This window comes from Carcharhinus amblyrhynchos, chromosome 9 (genome assembly GCF_965287045.1).
Source record: "Carcharhinus amblyrhynchos chromosome 9, sCarAmb.v2.hapA, whole genome shotgun sequence".
Taxonomy (NCBI): domain Eukaryota; kingdom Metazoa; phylum Chordata; class Chondrichthyes; order Carcharhiniformes; family Carcharhinidae; genus Carcharhinus; species Carcharhinus amblyrhynchos.
In genome coordinates this window covers 26,788,905-26,797,568 of record NC_137332.1, presented here as the reverse complement: position 1 = coordinate 26,797,568, position 8,664 = coordinate 26,788,905, and positions in this window count along the sequence as shown.

The following is an 8,664-nucleotide window of genomic DNA, read 5'->3' as shown; positions in this document are numbered from 1 at the left end:
CACTGCATACTTTCAGTGTGAGTCATACAATCCAAGGGGTTCTATACAATTTCCAGCACTATGGTTGAAAGTTCTTCGACAACGACCATTCCCCTTTGTAATTCTGCAGCAGCTGCCCCAAGCTTTAGTGCAGAATCATAGAACCCTACAGTGCAGAAAGAGGCCCTTCGGCCCATCGAGTCTGCACCGAACACAATCCCACCCAAGACCTACCCCCATATCCCTACATATTATACCCACTAATCCCTCTAACCTACGCATCCCTGGATGCTGACGGCAATTTCTGAGCATGGCCAATCAACCTAACCTGCACATCTTTGGACTGTGGGAGGAAACCGGAGCACCTGGAGGAAACCCACGCAGACATGAGGAGAATGTGCAAACTCCACACAGACAGTGACCCGAGCCGGGAATTGAACTTAGGACCCTGGAACTGTGAAGCAGCAATGCTAACCACTGTGCTACCATGCAACACTTAACATATAGCCCTGGGCTTTGGAATATGCCAGTCTGCAACACTTGGTCAAGGATAACTCCTATCACTGGAAGACCAATCAATTTTGGGCAGACCAAAGAGCATCATGACCTTCCAGTGGTATTTGATGTTTGTCTTGGTGTGGATCTCTAGCAATAGCTCATAGAGCATAGATTTCTGCATCACAGAGCTGCTCAAAATAAACCTCAACAAAAAACCTCTCCACACCTTCTTTGTACAGGCACATTCCACATGGAGGTGGACAACAGTCTCTTCCCCATCACAGCCACCTTGAAGGTAATATGCGGTGTGTGGGAAGGATCTGATGGAGACGGCCTCTCTCACCACCAGCCAGGCATCCCTGAACATTTCATTGTCAATTGGTCATTTTGGAGATCATTTTGAAGGGTAACACAGTAACCAATTTACTCATAGCAATGAAGCTGCATAGGTCCCACAAATAACAAATGAATGCATGAACAAATACTTATGATTTTAGTACAGAGTCACCTGAGTCTCTTTCAGTGTCTCCTGAACATTATGGCACTCCCTCAGTAACGGACTGGGTATCAGCCTAGATTAAATGCATAAATTCAGATGCAAAATTCTCTCCGACTAAGCCACTTCACACTTCGCAATTTTCTCCTGTGGCACTTTTCTGAAAACCCACATATGAGAGAAACAAAAGACTTGCATTTATCTAGCACTTTCCCCAACCATTGTATTAATTGATAAGTTATGATAACTAACTTTGTTTCACAGTTTTAACATAACCATCAGCTGGGATACCAACCTGTAACCATCAGAATCTCACTATATTGAGGATAGCAGATAAACTTCAAAATGTATTTGGTCTAATCTGAACCACATATTAAAAGGTTGTTTTATTGCCAAATTCTAGGCATATTTGTAGTTTTTCTATGTAGTTTCCTGCTAACCTGGTAATCTATTATTTGTTGTGTGGTTTCAGTCTCCTTTTCCTTCATTGTTTATGTAACTGGGTTGGTTATTAATCATTCTGTGTATAACTTTTCTGTAGAAATTAACAGTTTCTGAGCAGTTCTTTCAAAATCCTCTTTACTTCTATGTAACTTCAGAAATATGCTGTAAGTCCCATCTAAGTTTCCATTCTTGTCTTCTAACTTCCTCCTTGCTCTCTGCTATTCTGTATTTAACATTATTCTCCTTGTAATCAGCAATGAACATTTAATTCCATGCCTTAAAGTAATTGAATTTGGGCAATGTCACTGAAACAATCAGTATTAATTGTAGTTATAATGTAAAATATAAATAGAAAATGGTCAATAAACTCAACAGATCTGTAGAGAAAGAAACAGAGTTAATATTTTGAGTCCATATGACATTTCTGAGGAAACTGAGGAGGGGTAGAATTGTAATGAATTTTATGGTTGGACAGCTGGGTGGGTCATGATGGAAGGTCAGAGAGGTCAGAGCTAAGGGGAGATTGACAAAGATGTCGTGGACATAAGGCAAAGGGAGTGTTCATGGTGGTATTAGGACTGAATAAGTGCAAATAGTGGCTTAAAGGTAAGATCGCAGAATGTGTCAGCAGGAGGACAAAGGTCAATCCTCAGTGAAAGCAAAACTGAAAAACAAAGGACAGATGGCCCTGTATGGAAAGGGTGGGGTTAAACCAGGGGAACAATAAAAGAACAAAGGGGTCAGGATGGAAGGGAAAGTTCACAGTCTAAAGATGTTGAACTCAGTGTTGAGTCCAGAAGGCTGTAACATGCCTAATTGGAAGATGAGATGTTGTTCTTCCGGTTGGCATTGGGTATCACTGGAGCACTGCAGCAGGTCAAGGATGGACATGTGGACATGAGAACAAGATGCTGTGATGAAATGGCAAGTGATTGAAAGGTTGTGATCATGCTTGCAGTTTCAGATAGGGGCGGCATGGTGGTCCAGTGGTTAGCACTACTGCCTCACAGTGTCAGAGACCTAGGTTCAATTCTGGGCTTGGATGACTGTCTGTGTGGAGTTTGCACATTCTGCCCATGTCTGTGTGGGCTTTTTCCATGTGCTCCGGTCTCCTCCCACAATCCAAAGATGTGCGGGTTAGGGGTTGATTGGCCATTCTAAATTGCTCCTTAGTGTCCCAAGATGTGTAGGTTAGGGGGATTAATGAGATAAATACCTGGGGTTACGGGCATAGGGTCTAGGTGGGATTGTGGTCAGTGCAGGCTCAATGGGCTGAATGGCCTCCTTCTGCACTGTAGGGATTCTATGAAGTTGTCACCCAGTCTGAGTTTAGTCTCAGACTAGAGGAGACCGTGTTGGGAGCAGTGAATACAGTAGATCAAATTGAAAGCGATGCAAGTGAAATGCTATTGGTCTGGCCTATCCCTGACATTCCATTCTGCCCAACCCTCTCGTCAACAATGTAATTCTTTACATTTCTAACCCTCCTCAATTCTGTAGAAGGGTTATATGGACTGGAAAAATTAATTCTGTTTCTCTCTCCACAGATACTGCCAGACCTGCTATGTTTGTCTGGCATTTTCTGTTTTTAATTCAGATTTTCAGCATCTGTTGTAGTTTATTTTCATTTAATTCTAGTTATGGTATGTTTCCTCCATGTGTTGGGTAACGTTAGATCTCTTGCATCTGTCTAAAGACTGACAGATAAGTTTGCTTCCGGTTAGATGATGTGCTGTGAAACAGGGTGAACTCGATCTGTCACATTTTTCAAGTTCCATCCAGTCCTCAAGGAATGTGAAGCAATACTTCAGAAATAGCTGCCAAACATACCTACATTGGACAGAGTTTAAGCACTTGATGTATATATTACGCACAGCAAAAGTTGAGCAGTTCTAGTGACAGATTTCTTGAGCAAAAGAGAACATAGTTCTCAGGAATTCGAATTAAGGAGTCTTGTTGAAATTGTACAAGACATTGGTAAGGCCACAATTGGAATACAGCGTGCAATTCTGGTCACCCTATTATAGAAAGGATATTATTAAACTAGAAAGAGTGCAGAAAAGATTTACCAGGATGCTACCTGGACTTGATGGTTTGAGTTATAAGGAGAGGCTGGACTTTTTTCTCTGGAGCGTAGAAGGCTGAGGGGTGATCTTATAGAGGTCTATAAAATAATGAGAGGCACAGACCAGATGGTCAATATCTTTTCCCAACAGTAGGGGAATCTAAAACTAGAGTGCATAGGTTTAAAGTGAGAGAGGAAAGATACAAAAGTGTCGAGAGGGGCAATTTTTTCGACAGAGGGTGGTGAGTGTCTGGAACAAGCTGCCAGAGTAGTAGGAGAGGTGGGTACAATTTTGTCTTTTAAAAAGCATTTAGACAGTTCCATGGATAAGATGGATATAGAGGATTATGGGCCAAATGTGGGCAATTGGGATTGGTTTAGGAGTTTAAAAAAAAGGGCAGCATGAACACATTAGGCTGAAGGTCCTGTTTCCATGCTGTAACCTTTATGACTCTGTTGTTAAAACGTTGTATGGTAAAGTATGTAAATAGAAGGATGCTGATTCGAATGGATAGAATCTTCCATCGTTTGAAATATTTCCAGGGTCTGAATAATTTCCAGTTCCTTACCTACTTGGGTTAGAGGTAAACCCTGTGGCTCAATCATATGTGAAGCAACTAATTAACAGGATGTCTTCACATTCCCCATTTAATTAAGGCCAGTGGATGCATTCCCAAGGCAGGAGGCCCCAGGAGGGGACACAAAGGTCTGATCGTGTGTGTGTGTGTGTGTGTGTGTGTGTTGTGTGGGAGGGGGTGGTGGGGTGTGGTTGAATGCAAGGCTCTTCAAAATGGAGGTTTCTGAACAGTTCAGCAAAGGAAAAAACAGATTGGCCACAGCTGCCAGGACATCCTTGTGGAGGGGACTCAACCCCAGGAGTGCTTGCGGCTGTGGCCCTCTGAACCCCATAGCTCTATGATGGTTGGAGTCATAGGAAGCAGTGATGGCCCCTAGCCTGCCACAGGTTCCACTAGTTGAGTGCCTCCCTGTGCCAATCAGGTTCCAGTTTCATTAGCTGGGAGCCCATCTGATCCTAGCGGCTTTACCAATTTTCCCTCTAGTGGATATTTAATTGTCCTAATTGGCTACCCACTGTGGCCAGGTAGGAAGCCATTGTCAGTGTGACTCCACTTCTCGTAAAGATTGCTCAGTGGTGGGAATGCTGGGACAATGGCTCAATATGCTATTTCCTCATTTTGCTCCCAGTCCCACTTCCAGACTTGCTTCCGTGGGACTGGCAATATTCACCCCAATGAGTTGATTATTTTTTCTTATCCGACATCTCCAAGTGGAAAAATCTTTCCCCACGTCATTATTTTGTGAACACACACTCAATATCTCCCCTTGCATCGCTGCTGTCCCAGCGTGGAGAAGACATTTATGCATTAATGCACAACCCGTGGACTTACTTTATGTCCAACTGTAGTATGTAACAGAAGTTGTATTGTCTTTCTGAATATCCTTCTCTGGGCATTATTTTGCACATCAAGATGAGAGGAATTTAAGTGTTTGGAAATTGAACACATTCCCCATTTGGGCACTCAATGAATTCCAGATCAAGTGGTGATAACTAAATGACTGATTTTGTACATGCCAAAAAATGAAGAACAATCCTATCACAAAGGTAAAGAATATGCCACTTTCATGAACAGACTGTTGACATTGATTAGCGCTTTTCAGTCAGTGCTGAGATTGGCTATGTTCACACAGAACTTCTCAATTCCTTTCACAGAACCTCAGCTTAGCATGGATTTTATCTGTTGGAGCATGTTGAGAGCCAGATGTAGCAGAAGGATTTGTGTGGCTAACATCTCTGATTCCGAACAGTCTACGCCCATCACACAGTATATCCTTGCCTCTGATATGCCTTATGGTTAGGTTTTGATTTTTGTATTCACAGTGGGGGCTGCTCAACAAAAAGCATGCAGCAAAAGAATGATCAAGTGAGCATCACCACTTCATCAGCTCGAGATAAATGTGGTCTCACTTTCAATTGATCCTCAAAGAGGAAAGGTGTTAATTTGCTCTTTTAAGTAGGAGAGTTTAACTTAGGTTAAAGTTCAAAGGTAATTAAAGAAAAGGGACTGATTAACATGAGCCTTGAGGACAGTTAGAATCTGTCAGCGCAATAATGGAGATTTCAGAGAAAAAAATGACTTGCATTTATAAAGTACTTTTCCTGGGCCCTGGACATCCCAGAGTGCTTTACTGTCAATGAATTGCTTTTGAAATATAGTCACTATTCTAATGTAGAAAAATGGCTAATAGCAAAATATGACCGTGGATCACACCGAGGCAGACGCTAAGATCACTTTTGGTTACTGCATGAGTGCCCTATCTGAGGAAAGAACAAAAAGTTAAGTGCTCTTGAATGGCAAGAAATACTTGAAAGCTTCAAAGATGGCAGCAGGAGTTGGCCACTCTTGAGCCTGCTCTGTTTTTCAATAAGATCATGGCTGATCTGATTAAGGTGTCAACTCCACTTCTCTGCCTGACTACATAATCCTGGACACTCTTCTCAATCAAAAATCAAACTCAGTCTTGACTATAATAAATGGCTCAGTGTCCACTGGTTTTTGCGGCAGAGAATTCCAAAACTAATGATCCTCAAAGAGGAACTACCCCCATCTGTCTTAAATTGTCCGTACTTGTTTAAAACCTGTTCCCTCTTTTAACTTTACCAATTTGAAGGAAGAGTTTCTTTCGCCACAGATACAGTTAGACCTGCTGATTATTCCACATTTCCAGCAACAGACTCAAGCACAGCTTCTTCCCTGCTGCCATCAGACTTTTGAATGGACATACCTCACATTAAGCTGATCTTTCTCTATACCCTGGCTATGACCATAACACTGCATTCTGCACTGTTTCCTTTCCTTCTCCCCTGTGTGTTCTATGAACAATATGATTTGTCTGTATAACACACAAGAAACAATACTTTTCACAGTATATCAATGTGTGACAATAATAAATAAATCAAATTGTCTGCGTAATGCGCAAGCAACAATACTTTTCACTGTATCCCAATATGTGTGACAATAATAAATCAAATTGTCTGTATGGTATAATAATGATCTGGAGGTGGGGCGGGCTGTTAACACGCAAATAAGTGTGGCGTGCAGGAATGGAACGGCGATAATTATGGGGGATTTCAATCTACATATTGATTGGTCGACCCATGTTGGACGCGGTGGGCTCGAGGAGGAGTTCTAGGAATGCTGCCGGGATAGTTTCCTTGAACAGTGTGTGTTGGAGCCGACGAGGGAGCGAGCTATCTTGGATCTGGTGTTATGTAATGAGGCGGGAAGAATTAGGGACCTTGTGGTGAAGGATCCTCTTGGGGAGAGTGATCATTGTATGGTGGAGTTTCTGGTGCAGATGGAGGAGGAGAAAGTGGGTTCCCGGACATGCGTCCTTTGTTTGAACAGAGGGGAGTACGGTAGGATGAGAGAAGAATTGGCGAATGTTGACTGGAGGAGCGCGTTGGAAGGTAGGTCTGCTGAGGAGCAGTGGAGGATCTTTAAGGAGATCTTTCTTGGTGCTCAGCAGAAATTTATTCCGATGGTTAAAAAGGACCGTAGGAGGAGAGGTAATAAGCCGTGGATAACGAAGGAGGTGAAGGAAAGTGTTAAATTAAAAGCGGAGGCGTTTAGAGTAGCTAAGAGTAGTGGGCGAGAAGAGGATTGGGAGAGGTTTAAATGTCAACAAAGATTGACAAAGGAGTTGATAAAGAAGGATAGGAGAAACTATGAAGCTGGGCTAGCGCTTAATATAAAAAAGGACAGCAAGAGTTTTTATAAATATATAAAAAGGAAGAGGCTGGCTAGGGTGAACGTTGGACCCTTAGAGGATGAGAGGGGGGACTTAGTGGTAGGGGATGGGGAAATGGCTGAGGTCTTGAATAACTTTTTTGTTTCGGTCTTCACGGAGGAGGACGTGAATAATTTGCCGGGTGTTAGCGATGGAAAGGTGGTAGGACTGGAGGGCCTGAATGACATTATTGTTACTAGAGAGGCGGTGCTCGACAGACCGGAGGGACTGATTGTGGACAAGTCCCCAGGACCGGATGGAATGCATCCAAGGGTTCTGAAAGAAATGGCGGAGGTGATAGTGGATGCCTTGGTGGTTATTTTCCAGACGTCGCTGGATTCCAGGGAAGTGCCGGAAGATTGGAAAACGGCTAATGTTACGCCGTTGTTTAAGAAGGGTGGCAGGCAAAAGGCAGGGAATTATAGGCCGGTTAGTTTAACGTCTGTTGTAGGTAAAATGTTAGAATCTGTCATCAAGGAGGAAATAGCGAGGCATCTTGAGGGGAATTGCTTGATAGAGCAGACGCAGCACGGTTTCATTAAGGGGAAGTCGTGTCTGACAAATTTATTGGAGTTCTATGAGGATGTGTCTAGGGCGGTGGATAGAGGAGAGCCGGTGGATGTGGTCTTTCTTGATTTTCAGAAGGCGTTTGACAAAGTACCTCACAAGAGGTTATTGCAGAAGGTCAGGGGGCATGGAGTTGGGGGTAGGGTGTTAGCGTGGATAGAGGATTGGTTGTCAAATAGGAGACAGAGAGTGGGGGTTAATGGGTGCTATTCAGATTGGCGGTTGGTGACTAGTGGAGTGGCCCAGGGGTCGGTGCTGGGGCCTCAGCTATTTACCATTTATATAGATGATCTGGAGGAGGGAACCGAGTGTAGGGTGTCGAAATTTGCTGATGACACCAAAATTGGTGGAACAGCAAATTGCGTGGAGGGTGTGGAGAGTCTGCAGAAGGATCTAGATAGGCTGGGCGAATGGGCCAGGAACTGGCAAATGGAACTTAATGTTGGCAAGTGCGAGGTGGTCCACTTTGGTAGGAATAATGGTAGGAAGGACTATTACTTACGTGGCGAAAAACTGCAGCAGGCGACGGTGCAGAGGGACCTCGGGGTCCTTGTGCATGAGTCGCAAAAACCCAGCCTGCAGGTGCAGCAGGTGGTCAGGAAGGCTAATGGGATGCTGGCCTTCATAGCGAGGGGGATTGAATATAAAAGTAGGGAGGTATTGCTGCGGCTGTATAGGGCATTGGTGAGGCCGCAGCTCGAGTACTGTGTGCAGTTTTGGTCGCCGCACTTACGCAAGGATATTTTGGCCTTGGAGGGAGTGCAGAGGAGGTTCACGAGGCTGATACCGGAGTTGAGGGGGTTGA